The 13,878-nt window shown below is 44.4% G+C and overlaps 1 protein-coding gene across 1 annotated transcript in view; it reads right to left on the bottom strand.

Annotated features, from left to right (window-relative positions):
- The window catches only part of LOC134341976 (NACHT, LRR and PYD domains-containing protein 3-like), a 30,366-nt gene extending 16,895 nt beyond the window's left edge, over positions 1-13,471 (bottom strand). Inside the window, exon 1 of the mRNA XM_063039923.1 lies at positions 13,416-13,471. The gene's annotated coding sequence lies outside the window, so the exon portion shown is untranslated. The remainder of the gene's footprint in view (positions 1-13,415) is intronic.
- Between the last annotated feature and the right edge of the window lie 407 nt (positions 13,472-13,878).

Raw genomic sequence — 13,878 nt, forward strand, 5'->3', positions numbered from 1 at the left:
ACGAAAACGCCTCGTTAATGAGAGAGATCAAGGAGATTGGCCAGACTGATATAATCTGACAGGAAGGCGACAGTAACTGAAATAACCATGCGTCCAACAGTGGGTTGCAGAAGGGCGTCACTGAACGCCGAACATTGATTGTGGACGGGGTAGAGCAGCAGGAGACCCCGAACACTCTCTCAGTGCCCACACCATTAGCTACAAGATGGACAAAATAAAATGCCCACTGAGAGTAGACTTCCATGTTTATTTAAACTGCTGGTGAGTTTTATTGCTGGGATTTTTATTTTATCACTGACAGATACACACCGTCTTTGCTTCAAAAAAACACAGAATAAAAAAAAAATACACGAATCCATTAATCCACAATATTGAACTGGTGGAAACACTAGAAAAACTACCGTAAGTGTGAGTTACTACCCGAGCTGTGAGTTTTGGGAACGAGGCAGAAGGCTGAAGAACAGGACCTCAGGGGTGGCGTTCTCAGGCTTGCTGCCAGTGTTACGTGACAGAGATGGTAAGAATTGGAGGAGATGGCAGTTGAATGCGTGGCTGAGGAGTTGGTGCAGAGAGCAGGGTTTTAGATTTTTGGATCATTGGGATCTCTTCTGGGGAAGGTGGGATCTGTACAGATTAGATGGGTTGCACCTGAACGCGAGGGGGAGCAATGTCCTTGCAGGTAGGTTTGCTAGCATGGTTCGGGAGGGTTTAAACTAATTTGCGATGGGGATGGGACCCAGAGCGATAGAGCAGTGAAAGAAGTGCATGGAGTAAAGCCAGATCGAACATACAGAGAGGCTTTGAGGAAAGAGAAGCAGAATAAACGGTGTAAAGACAGTAAGGTAGAAGGGCTGAAATGTGTGTACCTCAATGCAAGAAGCATCAGGAGCAAAGGTGATTAACTGAGAGCTTGGATACATACATGGAATTATGATGTAGTGGTCATTACAGAGACTTGGCTGGCAACTGGGCAGGAATGGATTCTCAATATTCCTGGATTTCAGTGCTTTAAAAGGGATAGGGAGGGGGGAAAGGGGAGGAGGGGTGACATTACTGGTCAGAGATACTATTACAGCTACAGAAACGGTGATTAACGTAGCAGGATCCTCTTTTGAGTCAGTATGGGTGGAAGTCAGGAACAGGAAGGGAGCAGTTACTCAATTGGGGGTATTCTATAGGCCCCCTGGTAACAGTAGAGATACAGAGGAGCAGATTGGGAGGCAGATTTTGGAAAGGTGCCAAAATAAAAAGGTTCGTATCATGGGTGACTTTAACTTCCCTAATATTGATTGGCACCTGATTCGTTCCAAGGGTTTAGATGGGGCAGAGTTTGTTAAGTGTGTCCAGGACGGATCCCTGTCACAGTATGTGAACAGGCCGACTCTGGAGAATGCCTTACCACATCTAGTACTAGGTAATGAACCGGGTCAGGTCACTGATCTCTTAGTGGGTGAGCATCTGGGGGACAGAGACCACTGCTCCCTGGCCCTTAGCATTATCATGGAAAATGATAGAATCAGAGAGGACAGGAAAACTTTTAATAGGGGAAGGGCAAATTATGAGGCTATAAGGATAGAACTTGTGGGTGTGAATTGGGATGATGTTTTTGCAGGGAAATGTACTATGGACATGTGGTCCATGTTTAGAGATCTCTTGCAGGATGTTATGGATAAATTTGTCCCAGTGAGGAAGACAAAGAATGGTAGGGTGAAGGAACCATGGGTGACAAGTGAGGTGGAAAATCTAGTCAGGTGGAAGAAGGCAGCATACATGAGGTTTAGGAAGCAAGGATCAGCTGGATCTATTGAGGAATATAGGGAAGCAAGAAAGGAGCTTAAGAAGGGGCTGAGAAGAGCAAGAAGGGGGCATGAGAAGGCCTTGGTGAGTAGGGTAAAGGAAAACATAGAAACATAGAAACATAGAAAATAGATGCAGGAGCAGGCCATTCGGCCCTTCGAGCCTGCACCGCCATTTATTATGATCATGACTGATCATCCAACTCAGAACCCCGCCCCAGCCTTCCCTCCATACCCCCTGACCCCCGTAGCCACAAGGGCCATATCTAACTCCCTCTTAAATATAGCCAATGAACTGGCCTCAACAGTTTCCTGTGGCAGAGAATTCCACAGATTCACCACTCTCTGTGTGAAGAAGTTTTTCCTAATCTCGGTCCTAAAAGGCTTCCCCTCTATCCTCAAACTGTGACCCCTCATTCTGGACTTCCCCAACATCGGGAACAATCTTCCTGCATCTAGCCTGTCCAATTCCTTTAGGATCTTATACGTTTCAATCAGATCCCCCCTCAATCTTCTAAATTCCAACGAGTACAAGCCCAGTTCATCCAGTCTTTCTTCATATGAAAGTCCTGCCATCCCAGGAATCAATCTGGTGAACCTTCTTTGTACTCCCTCTATGGCAAGGATGTCTTTCCTCAGATTAGGGGAGCAAAACTGCACACAATACTCCAGGTGTGGTCTCACCAAGGCCTTGTACAACTGCAGTAGTACCTCCCTGCTCCTGTACTCGAATCTTCTCGCTATAAATGCCAGCATACCATTCGCCTTTTTCACCGCCTGCTGTACCTGCATGCCCACTTTCAATGACTGGTGTATAATGACACCCAGGTCTCGTTGCACCTCCCCTTTTCCTAATCGGCCACCATTCAGATAATAATCTGTTTTCCTATTTTTGCCACCAAAGTGGATAACTTCACATTTATCCACATTAAATTGCATCTGCCATGAATTTGCCCACTCACCCAACCTATCCAAGTCACCCTGCATCCTCTTAGCATCCTCCTCACTGCTAACACTGCCACCCAGCTTCGTGTCATCCGCAAACTTGGAGATGCTGCATTTAATTCCCTCATCCAAGTCATTAATATATATTGTAAACAACTGGGGTCCCAGCACTGAGCCTTGCGGTACCCCACTAGTCACCGCCTGCCATTCTGAAAAGGTCCCGTTTATTCCCACTCTTTGCTTCCTGTCTGCTAACCAATTCTCCACCCACACCAATACCTTACCCCCAATACCGTGTGCTTTAAGTTTGCACACTAATCTCCTGTGTGGGACCTTGTCAAAAGCCTTTTGAAAATCCAAATATACCACATCCACTGGTTCTCCCCTATCCACTCTACTAGTTACATCCTCAAAAAATTCTATGAGATTCGTCAGACATGATTTTCCTTTCACAAGTCCATGCTGACTTTGTCCGATCATTTCACCGCTTTCCAAATGTGCTGTTATCACATCCTTGATAACTGACTCCAGCAGTTTCCCCACCACCGACGTTAGGCTAACCGGTCTATAATTCCCCGGTTTCTCTCTCCCTCCTTTTTTAAAAAGTGGGGTTACATTAGCCACCCTCCAATCCTCAGGAACTAGTCCAGAATCTAACGAGTTTTGAAAAATTATCACTAATGCATCCACTATTTCTTGGGCTACTTCCTTAAGCACTCTAGGATGCAGACCATCTGGCCCTGGGGATTTATCTGCCTTCAATCCCTTCAATTTACCTAACACCACTTCCCTACTAACATGTATTTCGCTCAGTTCCTCCATCTCACTGGACCCTCTGTCCCTTACTATTTCTGGGAGATTATTTCTGTCCTCCTTAGTGAAGACAGAACCAAAGTAATTATTCAATTGGTCTGCCATGTCCTTGCTCCCCATAATCAATTCACCTGTTTCTGTCTGCAGGGGACCTACATTTGCCTTTACCAGTCTTTTCCTTTTTACATATCTATAAAAGCTTTTACAGTCCGTTTTTATGTTCCCTGCCAGTTTTCTCTCATAATCTTTTTTCCCCTTCCTAATTAAGCCCTTTGTCCTCCTCTGCTGAACTCTGAATTTCTCCCAGTCCTCAGGTGAGCCACTTTCTCTGGCTAATTTGTATGCTTCTTCTTTGGAATTGATATTATCCCTAATTTCCCTTGTCAGCCACGGGTGCACTACCTTCCTTGATTTATTCTTTTACCAAACTGGGATGAACAATTGTTGTCGTTCATCCATGCAACCTTTAAATGCTTGCCATTGCATATCCACCGACAATCCTTTAAGTGTCATTTGCCAGTCTATCTTAGCTAATTCACGTCTCATACCTTCAAAGTTACCCCTCTTTAAGTTCAGAACCTTTGTTTCTGAATTAACTATGTCACTCTCCATCTTAAAACCCCAAGGCATTCTTCAATTATGTGAAGAAAAACAGGATGACAGGAGTGAAGGTAGGTCCAATTGGAGATAAAGGTGGGAAATGTGCCTGGAGGCTGTGGAAGTGAGCGAGGTTCTCAATGAATACTTCTCTTCGATATTCACCAATGAGAAAGACCTTGATGATTGTGAGGACAATATGAGTGAGGTTGATGTTCTGGAGCATGTTGATATTAAGGGAGAGGAGGTGTTGGAGTTGTTAAAATACATTAGGACAATTGAGTCCCCGGGGCCTGACGGAATATTCCCCAGGCTGCTCCACGAGGCGAGGGAAGAGATTGCTGAGCCTCTGGCTAGCATCTGTATGCCCTGGTTGTCCACGGGAATGGTACCGGAAGATTGGAGGGAGGCGAATGTTGTTCCCTTGTTTAATAAACAAAGGTAGTAGGGATCATCCGGGTAATTATATACCAGTGAGTCTTACGTCTGTGGTGGGAAAACTGTTGGAAAAGATTCTTAGAGATAGGATCTATAGGCATTTGGAGAATCATAGTCTGATCAGGGACAGTCAGCATGGCTTTGTGAAGGGCAGATCATGTCTAACAAGCCTGATAGAGTTCTTTGTGGAGGTGACCAGGCATATAGATGAGGGTGGTGCAGTGAATGTGATCTACATGGATTTTATTAAGATATTTGACAAGGTTCCACAGGGTCGGCTTATTCAGAAAGTTAGAAGGCATGGGATCCAGGAAAGTTTGGCCAGGTGGATTCAGAATTGGCTTGCCTGCAGAAGGCAGAGGGTCGTGGTGGAGGGAGTACATTCAGAATGGAGGATTGTGACTAGTGGTGTCCCACAAGGATCTGTTCTGGGACCTCTACTTTTTGTGATTTTTATTAACGACCTGGATGCCGGGGTAGAAGGGTGGGTTGGCAAGTTTGCAGATGACACAAAGGTTGGTGGTGTTGTAGATAGTGTAGAGCATTGTGAAAGATTGCAGAGAGACATTGATAGGGTGCAGAAGTGGGCTGAGAAGTGGCAGATGGAGTTCAACCCGGAGAAGTGTGAGGTGGTACACTTTGGAAGGACAAACTCCAAGGGTAGAGTACAAAGTAAATGGCAGGATACTTGGTAGTGTGGAGGAGCAGAGGGATCTGGGGGTGCATGTCCACAGATCCCTGAAAGTTGCCTCACAGGTGGATAGGGTAGTTAAGAAAGCTTATAGGGTGTTAGCTTTCATAAGTCGAGGGATAGAGTTTAAGAGTCGCGATATAATGATGCAGCTCTATAAAACTCTGGTTAGGCCACACTTGGAGTACTGTGTCCAGTTCGGGTCGCCTCACTATAGGAAGGATGTGGAAGCATTGGAAAGGGTACAGAGGAGATTTACCAGGATGCTGCCTGGTTTAGAGAGAGAAAGGAAGATAGGGCTTTACTCTTTGGAGAGAAGGAGGATGAGAGGAGACATGATAGAGTTGTACAAAATAATAAGAGGAATAGATAGAGTGGATAGCCAGCGCCTCTTCCCCAGGGCACCACTGCTCAATACAAGAGGGCATGACTTTAAGGTAAGGGGTGGGAAGTTCAAGGGGGATATTAGAGGAAGGTTTTTTCACTCAGAGAGTGGTTGGTGCGTGGAATGCACTGCCTGAGTCAGTGGTGGAAGTAGATACACTAGTGAAGTTTAAGAGGTATTGTAACGCATTTTGAGATGAATGTGACGTAACACAGACAAGCAAAGAAACATCAGTGGTGACCAAAATTTACATCAGAGGATACAAGAGCTTGAAATGAGCAAACACTGAGGGAATGCGAGTGGCTTTAAAGAGCTGGGCTGGTGGAAACACATTACCAGACCTGGAGTGATTGCAACTGGGTCTGACAGAGGCATAACTGGTATTTCTGGGCACATTCAGTCTCAGTACAACTATTTCCTACCTTCTTTGTACAGAAATGTAATGTCTAAAGGACCAGTGTTTGAGTAAATGAGAATCACCAAACTTTCTCCGGGCTGAATCAATGGAAACCCTGAGTCAGAAGGGTTCTCTCCAGTTGGTGCTCTCTGTCCTCGGGCTGGTTCACTTGTTGCTGTTCCCTCGTCTTCAGTCGTGGTTTGCCTCCAGTTGGGGTTTTTCTTCCAATAAATCTCTCAATAAATCTCTGTCTAATTTTAACCAGACAGATAACGATGCACGTTAATGATACAAAAATTTATAATACTTTTCTGCTCAATGTTCTCAAAAGCAAAGCTCCCTGAAATTTAAACGTTGAAGACATATATAATGATCTCAGTGAACAAATCTGTAATTGACCCTGACACTTCAAAAAAAAACTGATATGGAATACGAAGGAGTCATCGTTCAGTCATGGTCAGACACAAGATATCAGAGCAGAATTAGGTGCATTGGTCCATCAAGTCGGCTCCACTATTCAACCCCGCACCCCCCCCCCCCACACACACCCTGACATATTCTTGTCTTCTTCACGTAATGCTGAGGCTACTTAGCCATCAAGAATATATTAATCTCGTTCATAAATGTACGCCAATCAAAGCCTCCACCACCTTGTTCCAATAACATCCACAGATCAACCACCTTTTGGCTGAAGAAATCTCTCTCATCTCAGTTTTGAAGGGAAGCTTTTTTTTATTGTAAAGCTATGCTCTCAGTTCACAATCTCTCTTGCCTCATGAAAACAACGTTTCCGTGCCCACATTATCCAGGTTGTTCAGAATTCGGTAGGGTGAAGTAAACACTCCACCACCATCCCTTTGAAATCCACTCAGTATAGTCCCAGAGATTTCAAGTGCTCCTCATACAAGCAAACAAACAAATAAATAAATGGATAAAGACATAAATAAATGAATGAATAAATAAACAAACAAACAAACAAGCAAACAAATGGATGAATGAATGAATAAATAAATAAATGCATACATAAATAAATCATTCTGGTGATCATTCGTGTGAATTGTTAGCAACACTGCATTGAACACATTTTCAGCAACAACAGAAAATTTGCTATGAGGATAATTTCAAAGAGGAGAAGTTCTGCAGATGCTGGAAAACTAAGAAACACACACATATATGTCAATTCATTCACTCTTCAGATTGGCATTCATTGATTGCATTCGAAATCCACAGCTAAGCGTCTAAGCCCAGAACAGGAATACTCACTCAACACCTCAAACCTGGGCAGCTTGGTGAACTTAACAGTCCAGGCAGCATCTATGGAAAAGAGTACAGACGATGTTTCGGGCCGCGAGTCAGTCCACCTGAAGGCTGTCGGTATGAAACGTCGACTGTACACTTTTCCATAGATGCTGCCTTGTCTACTGAGTTCCTCCAGCACTTTGTGTGTGTGATCAGGATAATTTACCTCGAGAAGCTATGGCTTCTTTGTCGTTCGACTAACTATCATAAATCGAGCGCCTGCGCCCAATTCCATTTCCAGGAGATTTAATCCACCCCAATGTGAAAGTAATAGAAAGAAACTGTAGTCATCAGAAATGCCCAGCAGGCAAGGAACAGCCGTGGAAAGAGCAGCGAAGTTAATGACTCACGTTCACAAACGTTCGTTAGAAAAGCTTTCAGTTACTAGTGCAGTTTTTCAGGATCTTGAGTTTCTGTTTGACTTCCACTGTCTAACTGACAGTTAAAAGTGAGGACGGATTTCCAAACACGTTTAGAACACGGAACCCCGGGTCTATTACTACTGGTTTAAAAATGGCACAGCCCATTTAGTCACAGCCTCTCTCTTTGCGGATTATATGTCAATTCATTCACTCTTCAGATTGGCAGTCTTTGATTGCATTCGAAATCCACAGCTAAGCGTCTAAGCCCAGAACAGGAATACTCACTCAACACCTCATCAACCTGGGCAGCTTGATCCTCGGGTCTATTTCACCCGGGGCAAAAACTGTGATATCGCATGGCCAAACCTCACAGGGACTCACAGCTGAACCTGCCGTTAGCCACCCTGCAGGTCTCAGACTGGTTGGTGTCGTCAGTAACTACCCAACAACCAATATTCTGCTAGTGGAAACTTCAGTTTCACAGCGGAAGGAGGAAGATCCCATCTGATCTGCCGAAGCATAATCTGGGCCAAAACGCAATCACTGCCAGCTCCATATTCCCGGAGTCCCCATCCCTGCGTTATAACCCAAACACCAACACACCCAAGAATCTTTGCTGCCAGTAATATGTTGCACTATGTCGGCCATTCCAGTTCAAAACTAACCCTCCCACACCAACCCACAAAACACTGCGACCTCGAGTGGGCCAGAGACCGGGCTGGAAAACTTGGTATTGGTCACCAGTGGGTGGGGATAGGTTTCACATTGTGTCCTGCAGCTAAATTGAACACATGTTATCATTATCTTATTGAATCAGATCTTTCCCAGCACAATTAACGACTACATGTCCGGCAGGGTAACGATATAATCATGTAACAATTACAGCATGGCATCAGGCCATTCGGTCCTTCTAGTCCGTGCCGAGCTCTTCACTCTCACCTAGTCCCACCGACCTGCACTCAGCCCATAACCTTCCATTCCCTTCCTGTCCATAAACCTATCCAATTTTACTTTAAATGTCAATATCGAACCTGCCTCTACAACTTCTACTGGAAGCTCGTTCCACACAGCTACCACTCTCTGAGTAAAACGGTCCCCCTCGTGTTACCTCTAAGCTTTTGCCCTTTAACTCTCAACTCATGTCCTCTTGTGTGAATATCCCCTACCCTCAGTGGAAATAACCTATACACGTCAACTCTATCTATCCCCCTCATAATTTTAAACACCTCTATCAAATCCCCCCACAACCTTCTACACCCCAAAGAATAAAGACCTAACGTGTTCAACCTTTCTCTGTAACTGGTGTTCTGAAACCCAGGCAACAATCTATTAAATCTTCTCTGTACTCTCTCTATTTTGTTGAAGTCTTTCCTGTAATTCGGTGACCAGAACTGGACACAATACTCCAAATTTGGCCTTACCAATGCCTTGTACAATTTTAACATTACATCCCAACTCCTATACTCAATGCTCTCATTTATAAAGGCCAGCACACGAAAGCTTTCTTCACCACCCTATCCACATGAGATTCCACCTTCAGGAAACGATGCACCATTATTCCTAGATCACTCTGTTCTACAGTATTCTTCAATGCCCTACTATTTACCATGTTTGTCCTATTTTGATTAGTCCTACCAAAATGTAGCACCTCACACTTATCAGCATTAAACTCCATCTGCCATCTTTCAGCCCACTCTTCTAACTGGCCTAAATCTCTCTGCAAGCTTTGGAAACCTACTTCATTATCCACAACGCCACGTATCTTAGTATCATCTGCATATTTACTAATCCAATTTACCACCCCATCATCCAGATCATTAATGTATATGACAAACAACATTGGACACAGTACAGATCCCTGAGGCACACCACTAGTCACCGGCCTCCAACCTGACAAACAGTTATCCACCACTACTCTCTGGCATCTCCTAGCCAGCCACTGTTGAATCTATTTTACTACTTCAATATTAATACCTAACCATTGAACCTTCCAAACTAACCATCCGTGTGGAACCTTGTCAAAGGCCTTATTGAAGACCATATACACAACATCCACTGCTTTACCGTCGCAAACTGTTGAGGCCAGTTTATTGGCTATGTTTAAGAGGGAGTTAGATATGGCCCTTGTGGCTACAGGGGTCAGGGGGTATGGAGGGAAGGCTGGGTTCTGAGTTGGATGATCAGCCATGATCATAATAAATGGCGGTGCAGGCTCGAAGGGCCGAATGGCCTACTCCTGCACCTATTTTCTATGTTTCTATGTTTCTATGTTTCTATGTTTCCGAGTAACCTTTTCAAAATATTCAATAAGATTTGGCAAACATTACCTTCCACGCACAAATATATTTGACTGTTCATAATCAGAACCCTGTCTATCCAGATAATTATATATACCATGTCTAAGAATACTTTCCATTAATTTACCCACCACTGACGTCAAACTTACAGGCCTGTAATTGCTAGCTTTACTCTTAGAACCCTTTTTAAACAATGGAACAATATGAGCCATACGCCAATCCTCCGGCACCATCCCCGTTTCTAATGACATTTGAAATATTTATGTCAGAGCCCCCGCTATTTCTGCACTAACTTCCCTCAAGGTCATAGGGCACATCCTGTCAGGACCCGAAGACTTATCCACTTTTATGTTCCTTAAAAGCGCCAGTACTCTCTATTCTTTAACCATCATGGCTTCCATAACTTCCCTACTTGTTTCCCTTACCTTACACAATTCAATATCCTACTCCTTAGTGAATACCGAAGAAAATAAATTGTTCAAAATCTCCTCATCTCTTTTGGCTCCACACATAGCTGTCCACTTTGATTCTCTAAGGGACCAATTTTATACCTCACTATCCTTTTGCTATTAATATAACTGTAGAAACCCTTCCGATTTATTTTGAACTTACTTGCAATGGAACCTCGTATCTTCTTTCAGCTTTTCTAATTTCTTTCTTAAGATTATTTTCACATTCTTTATATTCCGCGAGCACCTCATTTACGCCATGATGCCTATATTCATTGTAGATATCTCTCTTTTTCCGAACCAAATTTTCAATATCCGTTTAAAGCCATAGCTCTCTCAAATGTTTAACCTTTCCTTTCAACCTAAGAGGAACATAAAAATTCTGTACCTTTAAAATTTCACCTTTAACTGACCTCCATTTCTCTGTTACATCCTTCCCATAATACAAATTGTCCCAATCTACTCCTTCCAAATCATTTCACATCTCCTCAAAGTTAGCCTTGCTCCAATCAAAAATCTCAACACTGTGTCCAGTCCTATCCTTCTCCATAACTATATTGAAACTAATAGCATTGTGATCACTGAACCCGAAGTGCTCCCCAACACATATCTCGTTCCTGAACAGGAGATCCAACACTGCCCCTTCTCTAGTTGGTACCTCTATGTATTGCTGCAGAAAACTATCCTGCACATATTTTACAAACTCCAAATCATCCAGTCCTTCTACAGTATGGGCTTCCCAGTCTATGTGTGGAAAATTAAAATCTCCCACAATCACAACCCTGTGCTTACTACAAATATCTGCTACCTCCTTTCAAATTAGCTCCTCCAATTCTCGCTCCCCATTAGGTGGTCTGTAATACACCCCTATAAGTGTTACCACACCTTTCCCGTTCCTCAATTCCAGCCAAGTAGCCTCCCGAGACAAGCACTCCTATCTATCCTGCCAGAGCACCGCTGTATTATTTTCTCTGACAGGCAATGCAACACCTCCCCTCTTGTCCCTCCGATTCTATCACGCCTGAAACAACGAAATCCAGGAATATGTATTTGCCAATCACACCCCTCCTGCAACCATGTTTCACTAATAGCTACAACATCATATTTTCAAATATCAATCCATGCTCTAAGCTCATCCACTTTTCGTATAATGCTCCTAGCATTAAAATAATTGCATTTAAGAAATTCTCCACCTCTTACTCTCTGTTTATCACTAACGGTGCAAACAACTTTACTATCTTCTTTTCCTTCCTTCTCCCCTGTATCTGTTCCTACACTCTGGTTCCCTCCCCCCTTGTATCTAGTTTAAATCCACTGGAACCTCTCTAACAAACCTACCTGCAAGAATATTTGTCCCCCTCCAGTTCAGATGTAAACCATCCCCGCAGGAACAGGTCCCCCTTCCCTGGAAAACTGCCCAATTATCTATAAATTTGAAGCCCTCCTTCCTGCACCATGTCTTCAGCAACGTGTTGATCTGCGCTATCTTACTATTTCTAAACTCGTCTGCCCTTGGCTCTGGTTTCAAAACTGAGATTGCTATCCTGGATGTCCTGTCCTTTAACTTGGCTCCAAACTCCCTGAATTCACCTTTCAGGACCTCCTGAATAAAATGTTCCTCAAAATTTTGATATTGAGAATTATGTGCTGGAGACAGTACATCTGTGGAAAGAGCAATGGTGGAAGACCCAGTCTCAGAATCGTGACAGTCCAAGATGCTGCCCAGTTGCTCAGCGTGGTGACCAGGAAATATAAGAGCAGAATTAGGCCACTGGGGCTGTTCTGCCATTTCATGGCTGTTCCATTTTCCCTCTGAGCCACAATCTCTTGCTCTCTTCACATATCACTTTCATCTTCCACGGTGAAAACGGATCAAAAATACTCTTTTCCAGTTCATCCTCTATTTCCTTCTCCCTCATTACTATCTTTCAATTGGAGGGTAAATTCGATCATAATATGATCACTGGCCCTGAAGGCTTTCTTTACCTTAAGACGGCCTGGCTTACCCGGCGGAGGCAAGGGACAGGAAGGGACAGAACCAACCGCAAGTAACGGTAAGACAGCCTGGCGTACCTGGGCGGAGGCAAGGGACAGGAAGGGAGGTAGGTTCAGGGTGGCTCCAGGACAAGACTGCAGGCGAGACAAGGCGAGTGTTACCAGCAAGACAAGGCAAGGCTTCAGGCAATGCAAGGCGAGACGAGAACTTCAGGTGAGGCGATAGTTACCGGCAAGACAAGGCAGGGCTTCAGGCGAGGAAACAGGAGGCAGTGGAAGGGATACAAGGAGTAGCACAAGAACAATCCAGCCGCCACGGCCTGGTCTCTGAAGGTATTTATGCAGCCAGCGCCAACGAGCATCAGCTGCCTCAATTAGAGCTCAAGAAGAACAGAAACAGGGTAGACAGCAAAAACCTGGAACAAGGGTCGATGGACTGGACCGTGAACCGGAATACGGACTTCGCGGACTGGATAATGTCAGTGTCCTCATAATAGAACCTAATCTAATAGTCTAAATGTGATCTAGGATGGACAGATAGTCTCGGTCCCACCAGTGAATGAGTAAACAAAGCGAAGCCCCAGTTCCCTCGGTCAGGGATCAGTAAAGTCCCGAGCGTGGAAGGACCGGCCTCCTGCTGCTGCAAGCAGTAGCCCGGGGACAGTTCCGAGATGCGGGAAGCTCGCACCTCCCGAGCCTTTGCTGACGATTCGGAGCTGGGTTGAAAATGCAGCTTTTCCGATAACACTTCCAACTACACCGGCTCCACCCCCACTCCCCCCGGGACCTGCACAAGAAGTCGATGCATGCGATTAGCTGTAGGGAATTATTAATTGTTTCAAAAGCGATTCGCCGCAGTTCAATTATTGAACAACCCAGTAAGTTCTCAGTCTCATTCAGTCTGCTGACTGCCTTTGTGCTGCTTATATTTCAGTATATACTGCTTCTTACCTTGTACCGCGGCTCCAGATTCTGTTACCACCCTGTCCCAGTAAGGCTGTGTTACGGGTTCTGTAAGTAAATGAACACACCCTGGTTAATGTTCAGTCAGCTCCTGGTGACAATCATTAAGTAAACCCACAGTGTTATCAGCGGGTTTCTCCGTATCCTGGACCTTGGTACAGGGTACGTTTTGCCTCTAACAAATATCACAATGGAGATGAAATGTGATCTCAGTGATTTTGAGAGTGAACTCTTGAGATTGTCACGTTCAACAGTTTCAGTTTGCGGAGAATTGCGCGGAAAAAAAAAGATCAGTGAGCGGCAGTTCTCAGAGCAAAAACGCCTTGTTAATGAGAGAGAACGAATGAGAAAAGCGAGATCGGTTCAATATGCCGGGAAGACAACAGTAACTCAAATAACCACTCTATAACTGCATTGTGCAGAGGGACGTGTAACATGTCTAACATTGAAA

The sequence above is a fragment of the Mobula hypostoma genome, unplaced genomic scaffold (genome assembly GCF_963921235.1).
Source record: "Mobula hypostoma unplaced genomic scaffold, sMobHyp1.1 scaffold_42, whole genome shotgun sequence".
NCBI classification, from domain to species: Eukaryota; Metazoa; Chordata; class Chondrichthyes; order Myliobatiformes; family Myliobatidae; genus Mobula; species Mobula hypostoma.